This window comes from Phocoena sinus, chromosome 16 (assembly GCF_008692025.1).
Source record: "Phocoena sinus isolate mPhoSin1 chromosome 16, mPhoSin1.pri, whole genome shotgun sequence".
NCBI lineage: Eukaryota > Metazoa > Chordata > Mammalia > Artiodactyla > Phocoenidae > Phocoena > Phocoena sinus.
Genome location: NC_045778.1, coordinates 62989164 through 63002145, shown reverse-complemented (window position 1 = coordinate 63002145; position 12982 = coordinate 62989164). Strand labels below are relative to the sequence as shown.

General features: G+C 42.1%; 1 protein-coding gene across 5 annotated transcripts in view; it reads left to right on the top strand.

Moving 5' to 3' along the window:
- The window catches only part of SORCS1 (sortilin related VPS10 domain containing receptor 1), a 575069-nt gene that overhangs the window by 176618 nt on the left and 385469 nt on the right, over positions 1–12982 (top strand). The gene's annotated exons all lie outside the window — the stretch shown is intronic.

The window sequence follows — 12982 nt, the reverse complement described above, 5'->3', positions numbered from 1 at the left end:
GGCTTAGTTGCTCCGCGGCGTGTGGGATCTTCCCAGACCAGGGCTCAAACCCGTGTCCCCTGCATTGGCAGGCAGATTCTTAACCACTGCGCCACCAGGGAAGCCCCAGATTGCTATTTTTAAAAAGATTATAATGGTAGTAGCACAGAGGGTGGCTTGAGGGAAGCAAGATGAGATGGTGACAGAGATGTCAGAGGCACTGCCCTAGGCCAGACCAGGTTGATGTGAGGTTAGATGGGAGAGGTTTATAGGACTTAGTGATTGATTCGGTTTGGGGAGAAAAGAGAGGAATGGCATCAAGGAAGACTCAGAGCTCAAGCAATGGCAATAGCACTTACTAAGCCTGGTGACATTGAAGATCAGGGTATTGGGCATTGAATGATATTATAATGGGAAGAGATCTTACAAGTGTGTAGCATAACCATGGAGGAAACTGAAGCCCAAAGAGGTACGTTGGCTTCCTCAGTGTCACAGTGTGTCAGCAGTCGAGCTCAGACTTAAGTCTGTATCTCCTGATTCATAGCCCAGGACTGCTGAAATGGATAGCTCCATTGAAAAGTTTTAATGAGCAGCATCTAATGTGGAATCCTACTGAAAGGTGGATTTACAGTGAAGTTAATGAAGCTTAAGATTCAGAGCCTTCGTAGGCATGGGCTCCTGTGAGTGCTAGGAGTTTTGGGGAGTTGTAGATTGTTTCAGGTGGACCGAGGAAGCGAGGTTGCAATCAGAAAACATTTGTATTTCCTCATTTCTGCCAAACTGCCTAAAGGTGTCTCAGGAGAAAAATACGCAAATCTTTAAGGCACTGGTAATTCGTTGTGATCTAATTTGTCATTCTAATAAAATTTGACTGTTAAATCTCATTTTATTAATAATTTTGTATTATTTTTCTTAATGTGAGGCCCGCAAATCGTATGGCTTTCATTCCCACAAGACCTGGGTCTATGCCTGGTCCTTCTGTTACCTCTTTAACTCTCCGGGCTCAGAACTGGCCCAATCCAGTCCTTCCTCCTGTACCTAGGAACTCCTGCTTCATACCCCAAATCAGTATGTGGTTTGTTAAGATTGTTCTTTATTCTCAAAACTCCTTATTCAAAAATTGATCCTTCTAAAAGTGTAACCTACACCATTTGTCAGATGAGGTGGCTGAAGTTAGATAATCTTTCCAGTCCCTTCCAATTTTGTCCTAAGTTCCCTTTCAAAGAGTGGCAAAATGCTGATTTTTTTTATAACCACCCACCAGCCATCTAGATGCAATTGTAGAGGATTAGAATTAAAATCATGTAGAAGCATTTTCGTTCCATGACTAAATGACAAGGAACATATAAAAATCACTTAGCTTCTATAGGGTTTTTCCTCCAACACAAACCTTTATTATTTATTATTATATTGGACTTGGGATTTCGAGATGTTATTTGAATTTCACTTTTAAGCCAGCTTGTTTTAAGCTTTGAATTTTCCTTTAGGCAAATTGTGTCTCACCGCACTTCAGCACTCAGACAAGGCAAATATTAATAAAAGATCTGCTCCTAGAGATGTCAGTGGCTATCGTTTATTTATTTCTCTTCTTTCTGGTCCACATTAAGACTTTCCCAGAGTAAAGGAAAATATCTGAACTTAGCTTATTTGAACTATCTCTAGTGTTTCAGTGTGTTATTCTTGTTGCTTTCGTTAGTTGCACTGGTTGGTAAATGAGAAGAGAAAATGAAAAAAAATAGAACGCTTACATTCTTTTCATATTTTATTCAGGTGTCTTACTGAGGTTCATGTTCTGATGCTTGGATCACCAATATATGCATATCTTTATTTAGCTTTCTGTGTGTTGTGTTAACCTTGAAAACTAATATTTTAAAAAAATTGACTTGGGGCTTCCCTGGTGGCACAGTGGTTGAGAGTCCGCCTGCCGATGCAGGGGACACGGGTTCCTGCCCCGGTCCGGGAAGATCCCATGTGCTGCGGAGCGGCTGGGCCCGTGAGCCATGGCCGCTGAGACTGCGCGTCCGGAGCCTGTGCTCCGCAACGGGAGAGGCCACGACAGTGAGAGGCCCGCGTACCGCAAAAAAAAAAAAAAAAAAATTGGCTTAACCTCTTCAGACCCATGAATAACTGCATAAAGCCCAATATGGAGAAGTGGAAAGGGAAAGTCTTGCTTCATTTCTTTCTTTTGAAGCTAAATATAAGGAGACATATGAACAGAAGGGCCCCTCATCATTAACATGCTGTTTGCTGTTTAACGGTACGCTCACCTTGTGTGTGGGCTCTTGCCTAGGAAGAGTCTTAATACTTAGATAGCATCTATACTTGAGACAGTGATTTGAGAGCTTGCAGAGCTATTTCTCAGATCAGCGCCTCAAAGAAGTTGAAAGGAAGGGAATTTCTCCATTATTCACATGCCCTCTGTCTCCCTCCTGCCAAACTCAGTTTTGTACCCCTTTTACTTCAGCATATGGAAGGTTTCCTCTGTTTTGCTTTCCAGATTTCCAGAGAGAAGATACTGCAAGAAATATTTTTTTTATTGTTTTGCAGCTCTGAATTAACAATTCTCTGCATTATTTGTGTTTCTTTCAGTAAGTACCAGGTGACCTAATTTGAATAGGGACTACCTCAAAGGAGGATGGTTGGGATATCATGTCCATTCCCTTCAGCACTAGGAGGGGAATGAGGACAACGTGGTGTAGAGTTTGTTTCTTTAATTATGAAATGATGGACTTGCAGAGGACATTTCCAATAGGTTCCTTGCACTGTAGCACTCCAGACCACCCACTGAGCTGCTAGCCTCTCTCCCCCCCCATGCTCTAGCCTCAGTTGCTTTCATATCTTGAAGCTTTGGCTTTGGATCTCCAGTTCTTTTTAATATTTCTATTTTACTATTGTTTTAATATTTTCTGTTTCCCTGTCTAATGAGGTTTCATCTTGAATATGCATTTTCCTCATATTTTGTGCAATCATTTTATCTTGATACTCTTCTGGGATGACACTGGTGCCGATATCTTGCTGTTTTCTAGAAAAAAATATATCATTTAATTTCGCGTCTCCCTACTTCCTTTGCTGTAACACAGAAGATTGAAATGGAGTATAATTTAGGGCAGAGTAATTTACTTAAAGGAAGAAGCGTATGAAATGGTCAACATTATCCACTAGATATGGATCTATGTTTGGAAAATTATCCTCTTTTTTATTATTCAGAAAAGAAGAGGAGGAGGAGAAGGAAAGAAAAAAATATAGGAATGAAGTGTCATCAGTCAGTCTGTCTGGCTTGACACTGTAAGATAACTAGATTTTGGAGAGAGTACTTCTTATTTTTTTCTGAGTTGGTAGCATCCCTCACCTTGGGGAATTGAAGAGCAAGGTGATGATGAAAGGTTCTATATTCAGGGTTTGCATCCAAAAGCAACTTAGGTCTGGTGGGTTTGACAAGCTTGGATTTGTTTGCTAAATATAATGACTTGGCTCTAGGATTAGAGCGTAATAGCTTTTATTTAAAGCATTTCTTGTTACTAACAAGAAAGAACTTGACTTTCAGCAGACAGGTGGCAAGAGATGTGCGTTGCTTCCAGTGAGAGCTACAGTTTTCCTCATGTGCAAACTGCTGGGACAGTGTCCCACAGCTCCTGGGCCAGCCTTATATGCTGCAAATGACCTCTACAGGGAAACAGACTCAAAGGAAGGGCATAGCAAATTTTACTAAAAAACCTTCCACTTCCATAAAGGATCTTCTGTATGCTGCAGTTTGCCCTGTGTCTAGTGTTGATTAGGTTATCTGCATGCCCTGTTTGTGTCTCCGTCTCTGTTGACTGTCTTGTCTTTTAAGTTCCCTGGTGGTGGTGGGGGGGCGTCCAGTGACTGTTTAACTCACACCATTTCAGTGTCATGCAGAGGATATCATATGAATAAACATTACATTAAATTATGTGCGGGCTTTTACAAAACATGAAGGTCATTTGGGGATTAAGGACTTTCCAGAGGCAAAAATCTACTAACTGCTTTCTAGCTGGCCCTGTACCCCAAATTCATCCCACTCTTTCTACTGTTTTTTTTTTTTTTTTTTTTTGCAGTACGCGGGCCTCTCACTGTTGTGGCCTCTCCCGTTGCGGAGCACAGGCTCCTGACGCGCAGGCTCAGCGGCCATGGCTCACGGGCCCAGCCACTCCGCAGCATGTGGGATCTTCCCAGACCGGGGCACGAACCCGTGTCCCCTGCATCGGCAGGCGGACTCTCAACCACTGAGCCTCCAGGGAAGCCCTCTACTGGTTTTTCATTTCAACTTGTGTTTGTATGTGCTGGATTACTTCCATCTGATGACTTCAAGTGCACGTGTGGTTGTGTGTGCCTGCATGGTATCAACCTTTCAGTTTCCCTCTGGGGCTTCTTAATCTAGTTTAGCAATTATTGATTTCTCTGGCCTTTGGTAACTCAAATGGAGCACAATTATACATTCACGTAAACCTCCTGAAAATGTTGATATAATAACACATTCTGTTGAAATTTGCAGTTAGATGTATGCACATTCATTGTCAGGAACTCCTAATCCCGGGACAGCCAAATTCTGTTGTGAGTTAAGTAGAAGGATCACCTCCTCAAAAAAGGATTTCACCAGGGTTCAACAATTTAAAAAAAATTGTTTTTAAAATGACAAATAAAAATATCATTGATCTGAGGTCAGTAAAAAGGTAAAACTCAAGTTTGTCCATTATAAGGAAAAAATATTCCAGGAATTTCTGGAAGAAGGCAGAAAAAGGGATGAGTTTGTGATCAGTACCTTGTCTGATAGGTAACAGGACTTCAATACTATTGAACTGAATGTAAAGTGAGGATCCTTCAGTGGTTCTGCCTTGCCTCTAGCAACGATCGTACCCATATTAAGCTGTATACCGTGGGGAGAGTTAAGCACAGTGAATAAGAGTCTGTATCTAATGTGAGTTAAACTTGTCCCCCACTTACTAGCTGAGTACTTTAAGTTACTTAGCTTTGATGTTCTCATCAGGAAAAAAAAAAAAAAATCATGTAAGTACTTGAAATGCCCTTAATAATGAAATTTGTCTGGCATACAAAGTAGGTATCCGCGAAATGCTAGATGTTATTGATAATAGCAACTGCTTACATTTGCACAGTATTTTAAAATTTACAGAGAGTTTTCCCACTTCCTACCGTGGTTGCTTCCCAAAACTCTACAAGGTAAAAAAGCAAGATAACATTATCTTCTCATTTGACTGATATTTATTTATTTATTTAAATAAGAGCGGTCAATTCAGTATTTAAGGGCTTTATTCAGGGTGAAGCAGTGGCAGATACTAACTGTAGTGGCCACTCCCCACTTTTTCTTTGCTGGCAGAGCCCACCTTGTTTTCTCAGTTTTTAATGCACATGCTTGGCATGTGGTTGAATCCTGGTCATTGAAACTGCAGAGATTTTGTCGGTAGGCCTTTTGGGAAAGGGTTTCCTTTCTAATTTAAAACAAAGCAAAACAAAAGCATACATAGACACTAGAGGCTCTTTTTTTCTTTGCTGGAAGTAGCTGTGTCTGCACGTTCTGCAAAGAAGTGTCACAGCCTCCTTGCTAACACGAGGGCAGGTAGCACCCTGTGTTGTCAGAAAGGATATATGTGTATCCCTTGGGTCCTTGATGACATTGTTAGGCTAACTTAGTCGTGGAACCCCATCAACTCTGGACCTCTTGTTACATGAGATAACACATCTGTTATTATTTGAGTCATTTTTAATACTCCATTTCTCATGCTAAAGACATGCTAACAGATATGGTGGCTAAACCGAGAGTCAAAATCTGGTCTCCTGCTGATTGCAAAGCCTTTGTTCTTTTCAGCAAAGCACGCTGCCATCCTAATATTAAGGCCCTTCACAGTAGAGCCGAATGTATCTCTCTATTCTGATATTTGTGTGTTTCTGCTGTTGCCGAAAACCCAGCCTCTGTTCACCGGTGCCGAACAGAAACGCGGAGATAGCTTTGGAGGAGAAGAAGAGAGTAGCTGTATTGCTTTGCCAGGCAAAGGGGGCCACAGCAGGCTAACGCTCTCAAGACTGTGTCCCTCTTCCTGGGAAATAAGAAGGGGTCTTATAGTTTCAGGGTGGAAAATAGGGCTCTAGATAAGGCTCAGGGCTGATGCCTTGCATTCCTCTTTTCTCCTGGAGACATTGAGATCATTAGGGCTGGCGTCAGGTGGTTCCGGAACAGGTTCCAGTAGTCCTCGAGGTTATCATTCCGTGACCTTCTTTCTGGAATGAAGAATTCTCACAAAGGAACGGAATGTTAGGGAGTTTTGTCTTGGAGAAGTAAACATCAGGTGTATAGTACAGCTTTAACTAGGGGGCAATCATTTTCAGAGTTCAATTAAGCAAGAAAGAGGAGGAAAAAACATCTGTAGGAGACCGGTTGAATGGGTGGAAAGAATAAGGGCTAACATAATGGGGGGGCCTCGACCAGTTCCTACTACAGCACTGCCCATAATCTAAGCTTGAGCTCAATCTGGGGACCTGTTCTCTTTGTTGCTCTGTGAGCTTTCACATCTCTGGATGCCTATCCTCATTCTCCCTTCCCTTAGAGTATCATCTCTATAGCCTCTCAAGTCCGTCAGAGTCACACACATCCTTCGGGATTTATCTTGAATGCCTCCTTTTGTAAGAAGCTCTTGCTGAGGATGTTTTTCTTTCTTGCTCTCTAAAAGATTATAAACACTTTTCTCCTGCCACATACCTTTTTCTTCCTTATTTTGTAACCACCTTTGTACAGCTCTGCCTCTCCACTAGACTGTGAGTTTCCAGGAACTGGTACTGAGTCTCATTTTCCCTTTGTGTCCTGATAGCACGTATTTTTTATTCCTGCCTCTTAAGAAGACATAATAAATGTTTATTGAATTAAATGTGTGGAATTTTAGAGCTGAAAGTTCTTTCTTCGTAACAAAGCTCCCGTTTTCTGGGAATTACAGAAGGTTCTTATCCTTGGATTCATGACCCCCATAGGATTCAGGAGATCAGTGAAATCATTATGTTCATTGTTTTATGCTCACAACTTTTATTAGATCAGATTCTTAAAGAATTCATGGCTCCTTAAAAGAATGAGAACCTCTGTTTAAGTTGGAAGGTTGAATAAGGCTTTCTGAACCAAAGACACAATCTGGAACATGCGTATTATAGGGAAACCACTGTTGTGAGTTTTCTTCATTTCCCTAAAACTGGAGTGCAAAGAAGACAACCAAAAACAAAACAACTTTCTGGCTGTTGAATACCCCTCTTCTATCTTATCCAACCCTTTGATCCCCATGAAAGATTGTTCCACATCTCTTCAGGGCCCTTATTATTCTGTCTCCGTATTCGCTTCCATCCACATCTTTATAAACATCCAACCTAATGTCTCTGGCAAGCTGGTGCAGTGAGCAGAGAGGGGACACTCAAGACTGGGCAATGAGGGGACACCAGGGCCTTCAGGAAGCTGGTGGGGGGAGGATGTGGGTAGCCAGCTGCAGCCCCTGAACCGAACATCTTCCATGTGGTTATGCTAATGCTCGTGCAAGCTTGACTATGGCCCCCTTCAGGAGAGAGGGCTTACGAACGCTGGCAGGGTTGAGTTCTGATGAGCCGCCCCGAGCCTTACGAGGATGGAACCATCTGCCCACGCTCCCCCTGAATCACTGATGACTGAGAGCATTACAAAAGAAAATGTCGTTTCATAGACGGGGACCCGTGTCACCCTCTTCATTATTCAGGATTTGGAGCTATAGACCCTTAGGAATGAAAAGACTTTAGGGTCTTGTAGCCAAAGTGCTCACTGTTAAGAAGCCCACTTACGTTGCCCCTGAGATTAGATTCTACCTCCACATTTGGACACAGAGTGAGAAAAAAAACAATGAAAATCGTTAATAATTGAAAAATGAGGAGACATGTCCTACTTTTCTAAGATTTCCCTGAGGTGAAGGAGGGATGAGATGAAGGCCAGTGGCCAGGCCAGATGTCCCAGTGGAACTCAGATCTCCCTGAATGTCCACTAGTTCTCCCAAAGCTACCCGAAATTCGTAGTTTAAGAAGAATAGGAAGCTTGCTCTGCAGACTCCTTCAGAAAAGATTTTCATTAGTCCGCTGCTACCAACCAGGTTGCTACTCACAAGCAAAGTAATTAGGAGAGGCCACTCCAGGGAGGATTGCACATTCCTTCTTAGGGGATGAAGGAAGGGGAACTGCATTGACTCCCCCACCCCACCTTCCATCCTCCTTCCTCTGGGGCACATGCTTTAAGTTAGCAAAGGATGAAAACACTATGTTCTTTCCTTAGGAAAATGAATGAGGGATTCCTGTGCTACTACTTGGGAAGGATAGAGTAAATTTTGGTTTGTTGCAGTCTAATAATCGATTTAGGGACAGTTTTAAAGGTACACTGTGGAGAATCAGGTTTCTGGGAAGGCGTTTTAGGTGTTCCTTATATGTTTGGAGTTTCATTTCTCAATTATATTTTTACGTTAAAAAAAACCACCCGCTGTCACATTCTAAGGTGTAACCTGTCTCAACACTCGGCATAATGGAGACTTCTGCTATGTTAACTTAGCCTGCTGCCTGCTGTATTCATTCATTCTAATCCAGACCCAGATATAAGGCTTGCCCTGCCATTTTGATACTCATTTTTACGGGTTTTTGCTATTTTACACTAAAATGACTGGTAGTCGTCCATGTACAGTCTCCCCTCCGTATCCATAGGTTCTGCATCCCTGAATTCAATCATCCACTGGTCGAAAATATTTGGAAAAAAATCTAGAATTTTCCAAAAACAAATCTTGAATTTGCCACGCGGTGATGACTATTTACATAGCACTTACATTGTGTGAGGTATCGTAAGTAATTTAGAGATGATTTAAAGTCTGTGAGAGGATGTTCATAGTTTATATCCAAATACTATGCCATTTTGCATAAGGGACTTGAGCATCCATGGATTTTGGTATCCACAGGGGGTCCTGGAACCAATCCCCCATGGATACCAAGGACAGCTGTGCTAGTGTCTCTGTCTCTATGCTTTTGCTGTGTAACTGAGAGCAGAAAGAAGTTGGGGTTAGCAGAGGGGAGGAATGAATTGGCATCTTCCTTTCCCAGGGTCCATTGTGATTTTTTTCCCCCAACTTTGTTGAGGAATACTTGGCAAATCAAACAATGTATTTAGAGTACACAACGAGATGCTTTAATACAAATATACATTGTGTAATGATTGCTAAGATCAAGATCTCTCTCCCTTTTTTGGTGAGAATGCTTAAGATCTACTCTCAGAAAGTTTTGAATATATAATATTGTACTATTAACTATGGTCACCGTGCTGTACAATAGATCCTCAGAACTTATAACTGAAGGTTTGTGCCCTTTGACCTACATCTCACTTCCCCCCTCCTTGCAGCCCCTAACCACCACCATTCTATTCTGTTTCTATGAGATCATTTTTTGTTTGTTTTAGATTCTGCATATAAATGATACAGTATTTATATTTCTTTATCTGGCTTATTTTGCCAACAAAATGCCCTCCAGGTTCATCTGTGTTGGCACAAATGGCAGGATTTCATTTTTTATGGCTGAATAATATTCCATTGTGTGGACTACTATACTACATTTTCCTTTTTTAAAAATTTATTTTATTGAAGGATAGTTGATTTACAATGTTGTTTTAATTTCTACTGTACAGCACAGTGATTCAGTTATATATATATATATATATATATACAAACACACACACACACACACACACACACACACACATACTGTATTTCTTTTTGATACTCTTTTCCCTTATGGTTTATCACAGGATATTGAATGTAGTTCCCTGTGCTATGCAGTAGGACCTTATTTATCCATTCTATATATAATAGTTTTCATCTACTACTCCTAAACTCCCAATCCATCTCTCCCCACCCTTGCCTCCCCCTTGGCAGCCACAAGTTTGCTCTCTATGTCTGTGAGACTGTTTCTGTTTCATAGATAAGTTCATTTGTGTCATATGCTAGATTCCGGTTATAAGTGATATCATAGGGTATTTGTCTTTCTGACTTACTTCACTTAGTATGATAATCTCTAGGCCATCCATGTTGCTGCAGATGGCATTAGGAATACTACATTTTCTTTATGTGATGATTTCTTAATACCTATATACAGAGGGGCAGGTGAGAGGCTGGAATTGGTGGAATTATTCAGTGGGAGCTTTCGGAGACCCTGGAAAAAGAGGTAATAGTTTGTTGAGCTCATTGCTCGGGAGGAAGCCACAAAGGAAGCTTCATTCCCTTGAAGACCCTCATTTATCCCTGCACAGAGCCTGGCACAGTTTCTGGTGCCCTCTTATCCTCCAAGGAATGAGTGATTTGAAAACAGCAGCTTGGTGGATAGGCTTCAACATCCTCTTTATAAGTATGGAGAAAATGAAGTTCCTCCTCGCCCTCCCCCGCCCACCCGCCCAGAAGCTTTATGAGCAGTGGATATGGCAGGAAGGAGCCACAGCAAAAGAACAGGACTGGTGACTTGGGGTGACAGCAGCTCCTAGACTGGTTGGGGGATCCTTAGACATGTCACTGTGGGAAGTCCCAGAAATAAGTGGGCACTGAGGTAGTGACACAGTGTAGGTAGAGGTTGTCTAGTCATAGATATTTAGATTATAGCTATTTAAAGAAAATATCCTAAGATTTAAAGAGGAACCTAAAAAAGGTATTACCATATGGTCACCACTTATTGTTTTGAATCAAGGATATTTTGGTACTATATCATGAGAACAAGATATAGGAAAAAAACAAGATGTTCACAGATATTCCATTTTGTGTGAAAGTATTTATCAGAACAGCCTTGTTTCTCATTGATTGGATTTACAATTAAATGCTGTACACTTGGACTCGAATAAATCTATACGTGAAAATTGTTTACCAAATGAATAAAAATAACGATTTATATATATTTTTAAGTACTTATAACATTTCACTTGATCAATAAATTCCAGTGATTTTTTGTTTGTTTGTTTGAAAAATACACAAAAATGGTAGACAGTAGAACCAGACTAGGCAGACAATTGCGTTTACCTCTTTTTCTCATCTAAGGGTGGTAGCTTTGGCTGTGGCCCTTTAACAAATGCTAATTCTGTAGAACAGTATTGCTAATTAACCAGAGCAGAAAAACAAACAACAGCAAATCCTACCTAATATAATGACTGTCACCATCCCGAAGGAAGGTGGTAGGTAAATAATGCATGTAGACAAGAAAGGGAAACGAAGAGGGGAAAAGCTTCAAATAATCGATTGAAAACATAACTAAAGGTCAGCAGTTCTCCCTTCTTTCTTGCTCTCTTTCTGCAAACAGAAAGATTAGATTGATCCAAGCAGATATGCCTTGAAATGCCGTAAATGACACCTCATCTGGTGCAGTATCGACAAACTGCCTGAGTGTATCACTGGCATTTTCGTTTTACTAGCCCAGCAAGAAGAGTCAGGGAGTGGATTTTTACCTCCCTGCCCGCCTGCCTGTGAATTGCTTGAACACCTTCTGTGTATGTGTGAGGGGTTCCACACCATTACACGCTGGGTTAAAAAGGTTCCTTCTCTGGGGCTCCAGTGAATTCCCTCCTCAGATGGATGGGAGGGGCAGTTTGTGACCAGCTGAACTTCATTATTCAGTTTACTTGTAGCAGGAGAGCAACTACCTAGAAATGCTTTATGCCCACACACCCATTTTCTTGGTGGGGGATTTATAGGCCTGTTCCGCAAAATCATATCGAGGTGGGGCAGTGACATCACTGTGTCTTCACACAGCCACCCCGCTGCCGCTGATCAGCATTCCTGGGATGGCGGTGATTGAAATTTAGCACTTCAAGCGACTTAATTGGCACACGGATCTGTTAAGCATATGCCCCCACCGCAGGCCTGCCATCTGACGTGCCCATGGGGTGCCCAGAGCCTCACACGTGCTTACGTTTTGCTAAAGAAGTAAGTTTTGAACAGATCCTTGAAGGAGGCCGGGCAGCGGTTAAGGAGATGGGTGGCCTTAGAGCACAGGTCCTCAGATTTCTGCCTGTCTTGGAGTGACCGTGGTCCTTTGTTCCCTTGAACTTGGAGCAAACCTAAGGTCATGGAGTTCCAGTTTACTTGCTGTGAAAGAAGTGATCAGAATCTGCTCTTCAGTGAAGCAAGCCCTGTGCTAGCAGAGTAGAACGTGGAAGGATTCAGCACTTCTTGGCATCTTGCTGCCTTGGAATTCGAGGTTAGACTGTTCTGTGCTCACTGTGGCTAGAACTGAGCCCTCGGCCTTCAGAGAAAATCCAGGAAATTGATGTCACCACTTTTCTGCTGAGTTGGAAACAGCAGGACTGGGCCAAATGTTCTAGGTCATGAGTATGAGGAGAGGAATAGGAACCTCAGCAGAAAACAAAGCAGAGCTATTAGGTTCTTTTCATTATGTGAGGAGAGCAAATAAGGGCTGAGACCATCCATGGTTAGAAACACACTGCTCTGTTGCATTTTCCCAAGTGTCATGGCACTCCTGTGCTTCACTCAACGCGGCGGAGCCGGGTCATGAGTTTCAGTGGATCCCAGACCACTAGGCCTCATCTGTAGGTATGTTCCCTTTGGGCATCAGGCAAAATCCTGGGCTCCTAGTAAGTTCATAGGAGGTGAATTCTAGAAGAATGAGCTAAGTAGTTTAGCTTCCTCTGAGTGAGGTTGAAAAGAGCAACGGGTTAAACTCAGGGAAGATTTGCCGAGAAGTGAATGAAGCTTAGGTTTCCAAGTCCCTTAACTGCATACCCCCCTTCCCAGGGTGTGGAGATTGGAACTCATAATTTTATATCTTGTTTCTTATGAAGGGCTCCCTAAATTCTGTAAGCTTCAGGACCCCGTAAGACAGAGATCTGTGCCTGTTAAAATGCTGTTGCTTTAGTCCTTGTTGCTTCAGTCCAGTGGCTTTCCCAGAAATTGGGAGATCAGAGGAAATAAAGCCAAACCCACAGAGGAGAAGAAGAAAGAGAAGG